Genomic DNA, 13,731 nt, shown 5'->3' on the forward strand with positions numbered 1-13,731 from the left:
GAAGTAGGGGTAAATGGTAATTTTGTTCTTTTTCCAGTGGTAGAGGTTTTTTGAATGAGAAAAAAAAAAGAAAGGAAGTGAAAGGATGATATTGTCGTAGTTGTACATTTGCAAGGATAAGCATTAATCTGAGAAAGGAAATGCTTGAATTTAATCACTTCTGTGAAAACACTCTAAGTTGCAATGGAGGTGTATCTCTGGAAAGGGTTAAAAAAAAACTTCTGAAAAGAAGCACCTTCTAACTTTTGAATTAAAATCATTAGTTTAACCACTTTCAATTTTCAATGCTTCTCTTTATTGGCCCAGGGTTCATGGCATGAGGATTTGCTTATTATATTATATATTTTATATTACATTCTATTTATTAGATTAGATTATACAATATTATATTATTTTCCATTATATAACATTACAGGTTATCATACACTTATGTGATACTTACATAAACATATATAAACACTCAATAACACAGATAATAGCTTATAGATTCTATCATAGATATGAAACAACTATCATACCATATAAAACCAGTTTAATCAATGAAGAATGCATTTGGATGCTGAACTTTAAAATCAGGATGATAATAGAGATTCTCATATTTACAGAATATAGGAAAATAGTGCTGTGATTTGTACTTTGGGAATAATTAAATCTGCTTCTGTTAAAGGCTTGTTGAGAATAGGAGGTTTGCTTTTTATCTCCTGCTAGCTGAGGCCACTTCTGCAACCTGACGACAATGTTTTTACCAATACCTTCTGAAACAAATTGAGGTCAGTGTACATTTTCTCACAACCTTGCTCTCAGATTTCTTGCATGAACTGGAGAAGGTTTCAATTTACTGAGGCACTGAAGTAGGTAAGATCCAATAAAAGTGAAAGTAGAATCAATAAATGCTAACCTCAGAGGGCTAAATAGTAGCAACATCAGTAAGGGGAAAAAGTTGTTTGCAGATCCCAAATAGTATCATTCTGTATGCAGCTATATGTTTTAATATTATTTGTTTACTGAGATGTATTTAACATGTGTAACAAACAATGAGATGGATTTTCTATCTAGGTTAGGAATGCACCTATATGTTTCTTCAGTAGAGAAAATGCAGACAATCCATGGAAGTCAGCTAGATGCCAATCCAAATTCTGCTCATCTCTGTAATATATTTCGTATTATCTCCTAACATTTAATGGTTGATGTAAATGAATCACACATTTTTAAACACTGTGATCAATAAAATATGCATAAAATGTTCACAAAACAAATTATATATTGAACTGGTTACACGAATTTGGTACAAAATTAATTTTACACAAGGAATTCAGATGTCACAGCTATCATTTTTTTTTTTTTTGGTAAATAAAATAACTATGTACAAACATTTGGAAAAAAATTAAATAGTTAATTTTTATGTCAGCAGTATCATATAGAAAATAAGATTTAAGAGGAAAAAGTGTCATCTGTAGTGATAGAATAGTTATGAGTGTTTATATGTACTTTTAAGCTTGTTTTTAAAATATTTTATTTTTTTGCTGAATATCAGTTAAACTTCATTATGCTCAGTACAGCTCTGTTGTGTCAGCATTCATACAAACTCTTTTCTCACTCATCAGAATTTTTTAGAAATCAGCATTAACCATGATTTACCTGTTCAATCTCCATGAATTATAAAAATATTTTTTTATCAAAGGTAAAAACCAGTTTCATACTCTCACTGTTCTTCATTTTCAAAGAATAAAGAAAGTATAACTTGACTTAATTATCTTCACTATAAAAAAAAAATCAGAGGAAAGTGGTTGTTTTGAGGATATAGCTGTCGTATAAGATTATTTTTTCAGTGTTTATAGTTTTGTACAGATTTTAAAATAATGTCCTAGTTTTATATAAGGAAATTGTGTGGCATGCTATGATCATTCATTTATATTCTAATTTGTTTAAAATTGAAGTCTAGCTAATTATAAAAAGCACAAATAATAAAAACAAATAAATCATTCAACACAGTATCACACAGGTCATAAGTGACCAAGATTTCTCTACAACCACAATTATTGATAAGCTCTGTATTTTTTTTTCCAAGATTTTCCTGTTCCATTTAAAGAGTTAATCTGTCAAAAATGCTGCCTTAAATGATTAAAATGATCCTGCCTAAAAGGTCTTTCACTTTGCTGCTCAGAAAAATCATGAAACAAAGTGGTTTCTGTCAGGTACTATATCAATATACCGTGATATCTTGAGTTTCTTTGGAGCCTGTTTCTGGGGTGTGGATTAGAGGAACCAAGGTCAAAATTCTTTTAAAATCTAACGTTTGACCATGCTGGATCAGACCAATGGTGCATCAAGTTCAACACACTGTTTTTTATAATTGATCAGTAGTAGTTTTCAAAAGAACATGAAACTAGGGCAAGCATATAGTGAAATTTCCTTGTATTCTCTCATATCTGAAATGTATTTTTCAAAGTAGTCTGGTTAAGAAATGCAAAATCTGGTACATGGAAATCTATGTTTTGATACAGCATAATAAAAATATGATCATCTCTTCTGAGAGAAATGGCAAGAAGCATGTGCATGAGTAAACACAACTTAAAACTTCCCATTGAATAAATAAATCTCTGCCCTCCACACGATGAGCACAAAAAAAAAAAAGAGGAGTTGGTGAATGTCCATTAGATATCCATATCTTATCAATGATATTTGCAAGTAAATTAACAATTCTACATTTGCTTTCTTTTTCTTTTTGATATCCAGGTAAACTATGAAAATAATGTTCAAAATCATTCATATATTTATATCTTATCATAATATAATTATGACATATTTCCTAACAAATTTGGCATATCTCATAGCTCAAGACATTTGAATTGTTTTTTCCACTTCTTTATTAATGTATATTTTAAAAAATCATATAAATAATAGAACTAATGTTATTGTAAATGGTCACTCAACCCTTCTTTACTGAAGAAGGATGAAACATTTCTTAATTATAAATACAGTCACAGATAAATATCTATTCAGTTCTTCAAAAATGTATTCTATTATCACAGTTCACTGTTTTTATTATCAAAAATACTTAATATTTAACATAAAAGTTTTCTTTTGCCAACAGAATGAGGACACCTGTTTATTATCCTTTTCACAGTAGTCTTTTTTTTTGTCTGCTAAATAAAATAAACCCATTGTCTTTGAGCTCTCCTCCTTACCTGTGTTTTTAAGTTTTCATGTTTTTCTTGCTTGCTGTCTCCTATTTTGACTGTACATTTCTTTCTAAGTGGGTCGAGATGAAACTAAAACTTATGATAGAAAATCATATTCCTTCCTAAATGACATTTTCCTCTTTCATAAAGAGAATAATTTCTTCCTCTCCACCAGTGGTTAATTTATGGACCACTGCAGGCCTCCATCTTTTGAGCAGTAACGTTCCTTAACTGCTTATTCTGTATTTTGTGTTAGCAATTTTACATAACTGAACTGTAATGCTGAACTACTGTTTTTACTGTTAAGTGCTGTTCTTCTTGTTGATTTCAAAACATCTTTATTTTTCAGACTTTAAAATCCAGTTACCTAATGTGTTTGCTAACCCTCTAATTTGATTTAGTCAGATTTGTTGATGTTGTCAACAAATTTTAGAATATGCTCTGTATTCTACCCATTAACTCAATAAAAGTATTGAACAAAACTGGGTCCAGATCAGAAAACTTACATACTAACCAATCAAAAATTTGGCATCAATTCATTAGTGAGATTTTCAATCAGGTTTGTATCTATCTCTGAGAATTTAATTAATCTAGTTATAATTCTCTACTTCAATTTTAAGAATGTCATCTTAGATAGTTCCAAAACTTTTTTGAAATAAATATTTTTTTTCCACTGTTTCAATGTTATCTGTTAGTCTAGTTAGTCTATCAAAAAATATTTGATAATTATGTCCTAATTTGTTAATGAGATCCAAACTCTGTATAATTGCATACTGAAAATCAATTACTAATATAAAAGACACTTCAGGTAAAGACATGTACTCACAGGGATAACTCTTGGTTCAAACAATCTGCCTTTGTCTTGTCAGGGCCAGTTAAATATTGATAACTTCCAGGAGCCAAATGCAGGCATAATTTTGCAAGAAAAGACCATAACTCCTTTGAGACCTCCTGGGAGGAGGAAGTTGATAGACTCTTACTTGAAAGAGCCTTGAAGTGCAACATGCACTGCAGAGAGGAGCTGAGAAGCTCGGATGTCCTGAGAGCTCAGCCAGGACGGAGTGTGGGAGGTTGGCCTTGAGGGCCCTCCCTTGCTGCAAGCTACAAAGAAGCTCACAGCCTGAGACAGGGCACAGAGGCCCTGCAAGGAGCTTGAATCTCCTGAAGATACCAGACCGTCACGAAGACCCCCCTGTGCTTCGTGATATGACGTGGTGATACGACCTTGTCTGGGGTGACGAAGCCCACGGAAGACCACTCGTTTGGAGAGACGAGTGGCCGAGGGGGATACCCCCCTCGTGTGTGCTGGCAGAGATCCAGCTATCAGCTGCTGCAAGAGACAGAAGAGAGAGAGAACCTGCTGCCTTAGAAGATGCTGCTGCTTAGTGACTGCTACTCTGAAGAAGCTGCTGCTCTGAGGGGCTGGAAGGGATCTGTCCTTCTTTCCCTCCTGGACTTTTATTTGGAGGGGAGAAGAGATCTGATCCATTGTAAATACTTATGTCATGGTAGAGATAGTTGTAGTCGTGTGTATAATGTATTGTAGTATTTATTTGTACAGTCATTGTAATATATTCCCTTTCCCCATTCTGAGTCTGGTTGTGTTTTGTCTGGAAAAACCCATCTCACATTGGGTTGAGATGTGGGAGGGGGGATGGAGCTAGGGAATTGGATTTTGGGCTATCTCAAACCATGACAATCTCTTTCAGATATTCAGGCTTCCTACAGTCCTGTGGTAAGACTCCACAGAATGTAGTTTATATTTGTCTTTTGCATTGAAATTCAGATGGTTCTATACATGCAACAATGCTCTGGACTAAGTGTATCAAGGTACTGCAAGGAAAGGATCAAGTAGACATTTATACTGCAGTAATTTTTTAACTTATTCACATATTTTGCTACATGTAGAGAGAGGAAAACATTTAATACTCAAAATTATTGCATTCAAATATGCACAAGCAAATGTACTATATGTCCATCCCTTCTCTCTCTCTCTCTCTTTCTGAAATAATTTATTTTCCTAAATTAAAATGTTAAATTGGTTCTTGCTATGAAATATTTGGCAAAAAAATTAGGATAACTTGTGCTTAAAATCTATTGGAGAGCCCAAGCAACATTAATCCTAAAATAAGAAGTAGTAAGATTCACTCATTATTATAATAACAATTATCTTACTACTAAAAAAATGGGCATGAAAATAATAGTTTTTTTTTCCCAAAACCATTTCAGCTGCCAGCCAATTGTGTGATGTCCAATAAGCACTGAATACATTTGTAACTTAAGTTGACCTGTATGCTTCCAGTCTCTAAGGTTAAGAGGGACAGTTAAATTATCTGCTTATATAATATGGCATTAAACATACAGTAGAAGTAATACATCACATTCTACAAGCACGAAGACTTACGGAAACTCAAGATATGTCATATTTGGCACAAAAGACCATTTTATAGAGTTGTTAAAATAAAAATTAGAGGATCTCATTCACAACTTCATTTGTATATATAAAAGATGTGATGTAGTCCCAAATCAGAAATTGTATTTGTTGTTGACAAACATTATTTCCTGTTTAAAGAGATAAAAACTATGGTGTCCCCAGATGTTGAAACATCATGTGAAAGTAAAGCAGACAATGTTCAGACAAATTGTGCACTGTTTCAAGTGGATGGGCAGGGAAGGAAGATTTTGCAAACATATGTATATTTCTGCAGTCATAAAGTCATTAGAGTGTTCCATTCTCTTTGCTGCAATTGTACTTTAGATTGTGCAGCAAGCATGGCATGACAAGGATACCTGAGGGCATAATCACTGTTATACACAGGGTTTCTATTCAGTGAGGAGGTCTGCCTCTGAGCTGCAAAATTGGTAAATGAGAGAAGGTTTTGTGGAATGTAAACAATCAACCATAAAGCTAGTCAAAGGGTGTTATTGGGAAGACGGGCATGCCTGATCCAGATTCTGTTTAGCACAACTTACTTTCTAGCACTATGCAATTCATCAAGCATGAGCAATTTAATTTTTTTTCCCTGCACAATACAGCCATAAATGCACAGTCATAAAAAGAAGGAGATGATACATTGTAGTTGAGATATCAGCTAAGGCTGTTTGCTGTTCCATTAAAATATTTTTTTCAGAATTTTGTAATAAAAATTTACCTCTGGGTTAAACCCTTGAAGCGGTGGCATCTTATTTTAGGATAACTAAAATCAATCAGTTAATTCCTGCTTGATTAATGTAATATATTTGTTCTGCAATATCCCAGTGGCAAATTAAATTTCTATTACATCTGAAAAAAGTTAATTCTAAAGCATGAAAACCATACTTACAAGGGTTGTGGATGCACACTACTTATCATATCTTGCTACATATCTACATTTGTGAGTTTAATCATTGCTCTGGATTTGGGTGAAAACTTCACCTAGTGTATCTACCTATGGGTGAGAAAAGACCGAAGAAAAAAAACAATCTAAATATAATGTCAATAGTGTCATGCTCCCTTATTTTGCTGGCTTCAGGTTCTGCTGTGCACTGACCTTGACAGTCCAGGGGCTGCCTCCTGAATTCTTTCTGCTCCAAGACATGAACTTCTTTTTAAATATGAAGTCCAGAGAGCACTGGAATTCCCATCTGGTAACGTGGCCCAACAAGCTACCTCATTTTGTCTCCCAAGAGCCACTTCTGCCTAATGAGACAAATAGCCCTTACTTCCCCAAGAAGAAAATAACTTAGAGGTTTATTCTTTATTTAGGGCTGACCAATCACTAATCATATGAAGTTTAACAAAGGCAAGTGCTGGATTCTGCACCTGGGATGGGGCAATGCTGGATATATGCACTTACTCTGGAATGAGAGGCTGAGGAACAGTGTAACAGAAAGGGACCTCTGAGTCCTGGTTGATGACAAGTTCAATATAAGTCAGTGTGTCCCAGCAGCCAAAAGGGTCAACCATGTTCTGGTGTGCATCAAGCACAGCATTGAGAGCCCCAAGGAAGGTGATTGTCCTGCTCTACACTGAGGTGGTGCTGCCTCACCTTGAATATTATGTGCAGTTTTGGGTATCATAATATAAGAAAGATATAAAGCTATGTGTCCATAGAACTATGAAGATGGTGAAGGGTCTAGAGAAGAAGACATGAGGAGTGACTGCAGTCGCTTGGCTTGTATAGCCTAGAGACAATGAGATCAAGGAGAGACCTCATCACAGTCCACAGCTTCCCCACAAGGGGAAGGGGCGTAGGGGCAGGCACTGATGTCTTCTCTCTGGTGCCCAGTGACAGGAAATGAGGGAATGGCCTGAAGTTGTGTCAGGGGACACTTAGGTTGGATATTAGGAAAAGGTTCTTCGTTCAGAGGGTGGTCAAGCACTGGAACAGGTTCCTCAGGGAAGTGGTCATAGCACTAAGCCTGACAGTCCAAGATGTTGCAGAATGCTCTCAGATAGATGGTGTGATTTTCAGGGTGGTCCTGTGCAGGGTCAGGAGTTGGACTCAGTGATCCTTCTGGGTCCCTTCCAACTCAGGATATTCTATGATTCTTCTTCCTAGTATTAAAGATACATTCAAAGTCTGTCCCAGCCAGTCATTATACCACATTCCTTGAAACTAGCTGTTTTAAAACTATTCTACAGGTAACTGTATTTTTCTTAGTTCATGTAGGGAATGTACCCATTCATCATTACAGTGCCTCATTTCTAGAACATGAGGGTGACCACACTGCATCAGATCAGAATTTTGTTTCCTAAAATGGTGATAAACAGATACCTAGGGGATAGTTGAAACAGAGCAAACATACAATATTTCTCCTTAATACTTTTCCAGAGTCTTGCTAATGCAGCCCAGTAGGCACTTAGCTTTCATAGTTACAGCAGCACATTGCTGACTTCTCTTCAACTTTTTGTCTCAAACAAATGTTTGTCTCTTTTCTGTAAACCTGCTTTCTAGGCAATCGGCTTCCAGCCTGTACTGCTGAATGGTATTATTTTGTCCAATGTACAGGACTACTGAAATTGAAGATATTTTTGTCCACCTATTCCTTTAGTCAGTTGAAAGCCTTTTCAATGGCATCCAGTCCTTCAGTGTAAAAGCTGTCCTTCTGTCCAGAGACAGGCTGAAAATGCAATTTCCTTCATCATGCAGACCACTAATGAAGATGTTGAACAGTATTGACCTCAGCATCAACACTAAGGAATAACTTGGGCTGACATATAATATCTTGCTAACAGCTGGGTTTTGAATTGCTGACAAGTGTTCTTTCAGCATGGCAATTTAGTCAATTTTTCACCCAACTTGTCATTCCATGTATCCAGACCATTTATTTCCAGTACAGCTACAAGAAGGTGTGCTACGGGACACCACGTAAAAAATCTTGGTAACACAGGGCAGGCACTCCCCTTACCCAGCAAGAGGATCTTCCTGTTATAGAAGGAAATCGGTTTGGTCAGGCATGATCCACACTCAGTAAATGGCTGTTCTCAGTTGTCCTCTTGTCCTACATATGCCTTGATGTGGTTTTACAGGATGTATTGTTCTCTAATCTTCAGCTGAATAAGGTTAGGAACACCAGTCTGCTCCTCCCTGAATCCCTTTTTCTTGCCCATCTTGAAGATGAGTGCAACATTAGCTTTTTTATTTGGGTTTTTTTTTTTTTTTTGAGTCACCAGAAACCTTGCCTGATGTCTTAGCCTTTCAAAAGTTTTACATCACTATCAATCAGATCTCTAAGTGTCTTTGGATGCTGGCATTATTGTGTTACTAATTTAAGCATTAATTATCAAGAACAAATAGAGTGTTATAATTTACTGAGGAAGTTCTCAAAGACAGAACATATCTAGATCTTGACACAGAACTGTTCTTTTGTTTGTTTTTCTCCTGGAATCTGTTTTCATAAAAGACTGCTAATGCTATGATTCACATTTAATATAATTTTCTTTAACAAGTATTTTAGGAGAAATAAAAACAGGAGGGAAGAAAAATGGTTCTTTTTTATCTTTCTGACTTCAAAGATGAAGTCAACTTTCTGATAAGTCAAAGAAATTCTTAAACAGTAATGTTGGTAAATAATATTCCATTTGCACTGTCTTTGCTTTTATATAAAGAAAAAAGGGTAAGAAAAAGATTATATTTAGTCTTTTGCTTTTTACATGCTGTAGCTACAAAGAAGAAATCAAATAGTCTTTAAATAAATATGTCGGCAAGATAAATTGTACACAAAAAATTTAAATTATATTTCTAATTTTACAATACAGAAGAGAATAAGATAAGTTCTTGGGAATTCTTAAAAGGAATATTTTAATTCCTACATGGAAAAGCAGACTAAAATATTTGAGTTGAATAGTGCAAGAGTCAATACGGCTCAAATTTCTTATAAGTAGTTAGCCACTCTCAGCACATATATATTAGTATTTATATATATTAATAATTTACTTATATACATTGTTAAATCCTCTTCCTATACTCTATTCACACTTTCCCTGTCTTTGAAATATCCTACCATTGGATAATGCTGCAAATCAAATATAAAAACCCCATGCAGTTCGTCATTATAGAACTAATTAATTCCTCTGCCTGATGTGGAGACACACCCAAGAAGGTGATCTGTTATTAAGACACTATGTGATGACAAAAATAAAAATATTAGATTGTTTTCACATAAATAGGTGCATTGGGGGTACAACAAAAGTTGGTTTCAGTTGTGTTAAACTCATCTGTGCACTTCTGTTGAAGGGGAGTTTCTCAGCACACTCCTTGTACCTCTTCCCTTTGCCCATGCATTAAGTTTGCCACTGCTTTGATAATGCTGGGTGTAGCAATTACTTACTATATCAAATGAAGCTACTGATCTGCTGATATATATCAGTCAGGGAATTAAAGATTAATGAGGTGGGAGTATTTAGAAAAGTGACAAATTAGAACAGTTTTAAACTAAAATCTATAACAATCAAATAAACAATTTAATAAATTCACTTATTAACAATATATTTTTGTTAATGGTCAGTTCTTACCTATCATAAGGTTGTTCACCTTTAATACCTAAGGCTTAAAGTAGTTGTGAATTTATAATACTAGGGAGCTCAAATCACACAGTTATCCCTTATGGCTGTGGTCCTTGGTGGCTCTGTGTCACCAAGATCAGTGAATGAATGTGAGAACTCTTCAGGAAAAATAAAACTGAACTGAAATGAGTTTGGCTTCTTTTTTTGCTGTTTTAATTCACTTATGCCTAACAGGTTTTCATGTCCCCCTCTAAAAAGTGGGATCACTTGCTGCTGATTCAGATTATTTTTGTTGTTTTCTGTTATGTCTCTTATGTATTCAGAAGGATGCCCTACCTGCTTGATGTTCTACTTCCTTTGTTATTTGTTCTACCACTCAGTCTTTCCTTACCCCTTCAATTGTCACATTGCTCAAAAATTTATATAAAATACTTTCTGTCTGGCTCTTCCATCACAGTGTTACAAAATATTTCTATACTACTGCAAGTTACATTATTTTAGCATATGGGTTCAATTTACAATATTGTATGCTGATAATTGAACTTTCAGTTTATAATTGTCACATGATCCTCTTTAGCTACAGAAATAAATAAGACAGAAGAGAAATTGTTTGTATATAAAAGTTATGCTGAATTTTCTTTCCCACTGTGTTTCTAACTGAAAAAAAAATCTGTGTAATACTTGATTTTTTAATTTTTCTAAGGATTTTCTTTATTTGTTTAATGATCACTTTACAACTTGATAAACTAAATGTAATCAATTTCAAAGTCTCTTTAGCTGGATTTGGTTTACAATGAGTAGGAAATGTTTAAGCTTAAGAATAGTTTGTGCCAGTAAAAAAATTTAAGGCCCAAGGACTTTGAAAAATGACACATGTCAGTCAGTAGCTTAATTGAAAATTTATTTGGGAACTGGCTCTTAACTTACAGTGTTCAGCTGTTACAACATTATTATTACCACTACTTCAAAAAAACTAATTATACTGTGATGTAATAGTTTTCAATTCTTCCAGGTCTTTATTTTAACAAATCTGCAATCTATTCCATTCTGTTTAAATAATACATTCCTCTTCTATTACCTTTATTTTGATTTTTTCCCATGTATTTCAGCATTCTGCCCACATTAGCTTAATATACACATAAAGAACAACGAATGGTTTTCTATTTACTTACATCTACAGTGTATATAGAGAAAATTAACAAGTGAGTGAGTCTACAGTGTGCACATGTACTAATACAGGTTTTCTTACACTATGGTATTTTCCCTTATTTTCATGTATTAAAAGTCACATGGTAATTTCCATGTCTACAGTCTTAGCAAGGTAAAAATCTATATTTCTTAGTAACTGAATACTCAGAAAGAAATTATTACTCAAAGTATTTGTTATTTATCTTCTTTCTTTAGATTAATTTCCTGGCTAGATATCTTAACGTATAGTTGTGTAAACTTAGAGCAAGATCTTATATACATATTTAGATCCAATTATGAGATGCAATCCTGGAAAGCAAGATCACAGATTTGTTCAGACATAGCCACAGTAGGATATTTTTGGTTTGCATTTTAAAGTACAGTCACATCATAGATCTAGTGCTGTTTGGTCATCTGGGCATAGTTGAAATCTGCCAGCTACAGTTAGCTGCCCTGAATAATAGTGTGAATCTCTAAGGAAGGCACTATTTTTCCCATGTGAAAAACAAACAAACCCCAATCTTCTCAACTAGTTTTTTGCACTCTGGTTACACTTAAGGTTTTAGTATTATATATTTAATTGGAAGAGATTACTTTGAATTTATGAGCAGATATCTTTTGACTATTCACACTCTTAATTGGCATTAGTAAGGTTCAGATGCATTGGCAATCTGAATTTTCACTGTCCCTAGAATAATAATTTGCATGCATTTGGTCTGGAATGCTATTTTTACAGAAATTTCTTTATGAATAAACATGATGGAACTTTGAGCAATAAATGCTTATTTCTAGGTTGACCTTGACATTGTAGGTGGTTATGAGCTTATTCAGTATTCTTTTCTAATTTTACATCCACATAGAGGACAAAACTCTAAACCATCTACTATGCCAATCACAATTTGTGTCCATAAGTAGAAAAAAAGATAACAACAACAACAACAACAAGAGAAGTAGTAGGTAATGCTTTCCCCTCCCCCATGCAAGTGTCACTGTCTGTGGTCAGGTACCTGGATACATTAATATTCTCCACTGGTTTCTCTCTCTGAGTGAAATGTCTGTCAAGTGAGAGGAGGGACAATTAGTTATGGGCTCTTAACCTGCTGGAAGTTGATTTCATTTGAATGTCCTTAGTGAATGATAAAAACAGTTCTTGCTGTTCTCTATCATGTCTATTCAGTTTAGACTGATTTGCACTTTTTCAGGCCTTCCATAATTTTGTCTTCTCTGTGATAGAAATGCCACCTTTTTGTGACAAGGTGGTGTTTTTTTCAATAATAGATGCAGTTGCCCCAAATTCATCTGCATAAGCAAATATTAAATCTAATTAGCCATCAAACAGGGAAAAAAGCATTTAATTAGATGATTCCATAAACACTGTACTTCCTGAAACTCTCATAGAAAACATTCCATGAATATATGTAAAACATGCCTTATGCAAAGAGATGGTATAGATAGTAAGAGATGGTGGATCACTCTGTTTTAATTCCCAATAAAGGAAATTAAATTATATTTAATAATTAAATACTTAAATGATATTAAATTATATTTAATTTCATCTAAAAGGACATATAATCTATCTACATATAGTACAAGGATGGGATTCACATGTGAGTTAAGACATGTAAGATATGTCAATTAAAATATTGTATAGGTGTCTGTGTGTGAACTGGGTGTCTGGGCTCCCACTGTTGTGAATGGTGATCCAGCCATAAGAAAGTGCAGAATGTTGTGCAGATTGTCCTAGACATCTCCAGCTGATTTGCCTTCTCTATACTCCTTTGACTGTACTGGTGAAATATTAGTAACACTTACAGAGAACTGACTGCTGCTAGGTATGAAACTGCTTTCTTGCACAGAAGCTGGAGCCAGGCAAGACTCAGTAAGCCATCTCAATTAATGCTAGATGTTTATGTTAATGAATTGAATTAAGCTTCAGATCTCTACTAACTAAAAGAAAAAGTCATACATAAAAACTTACGTCTAAGTGTAAGAAAAGTACCTTGAAATTGGAGGTAACTGAACATTGCAGCTGATCTCTATATAATCTATATGTTTGGTGCAGAAAGGACAACAGTTTCAATAGACCTGATCATCTTGTACAAGTACAAATGAATGACACAAAATTGAACTGAGTCAGTTTTTACAAAATTTCACATGAACTTTCATATGCCATATAATAAAATAAAACCAGTAGAGTCTTTAATATTCTAGTTGCAGCTACTATGGAGTTTCTAAAAAAAAAAAAGTAAAATAGAAGAATCTAAATAAAATGTTGATGTTAATAATGCAAAACTGTTTATTGTTAAAGTACACTCTATGTACGATGAGTCTTGTGTTCTACCCTTATCAGTTTGTTGGAAGAAAATCTTATTA

Source organism: Chiroxiphia lanceolata, chromosome 2, assembly GCF_009829145.1.
Source record: "Chiroxiphia lanceolata isolate bChiLan1 chromosome 2, bChiLan1.pri, whole genome shotgun sequence".
Taxonomy (NCBI): domain Eukaryota; kingdom Metazoa; phylum Chordata; class Aves; order Passeriformes; family Pipridae; genus Chiroxiphia; species Chiroxiphia lanceolata.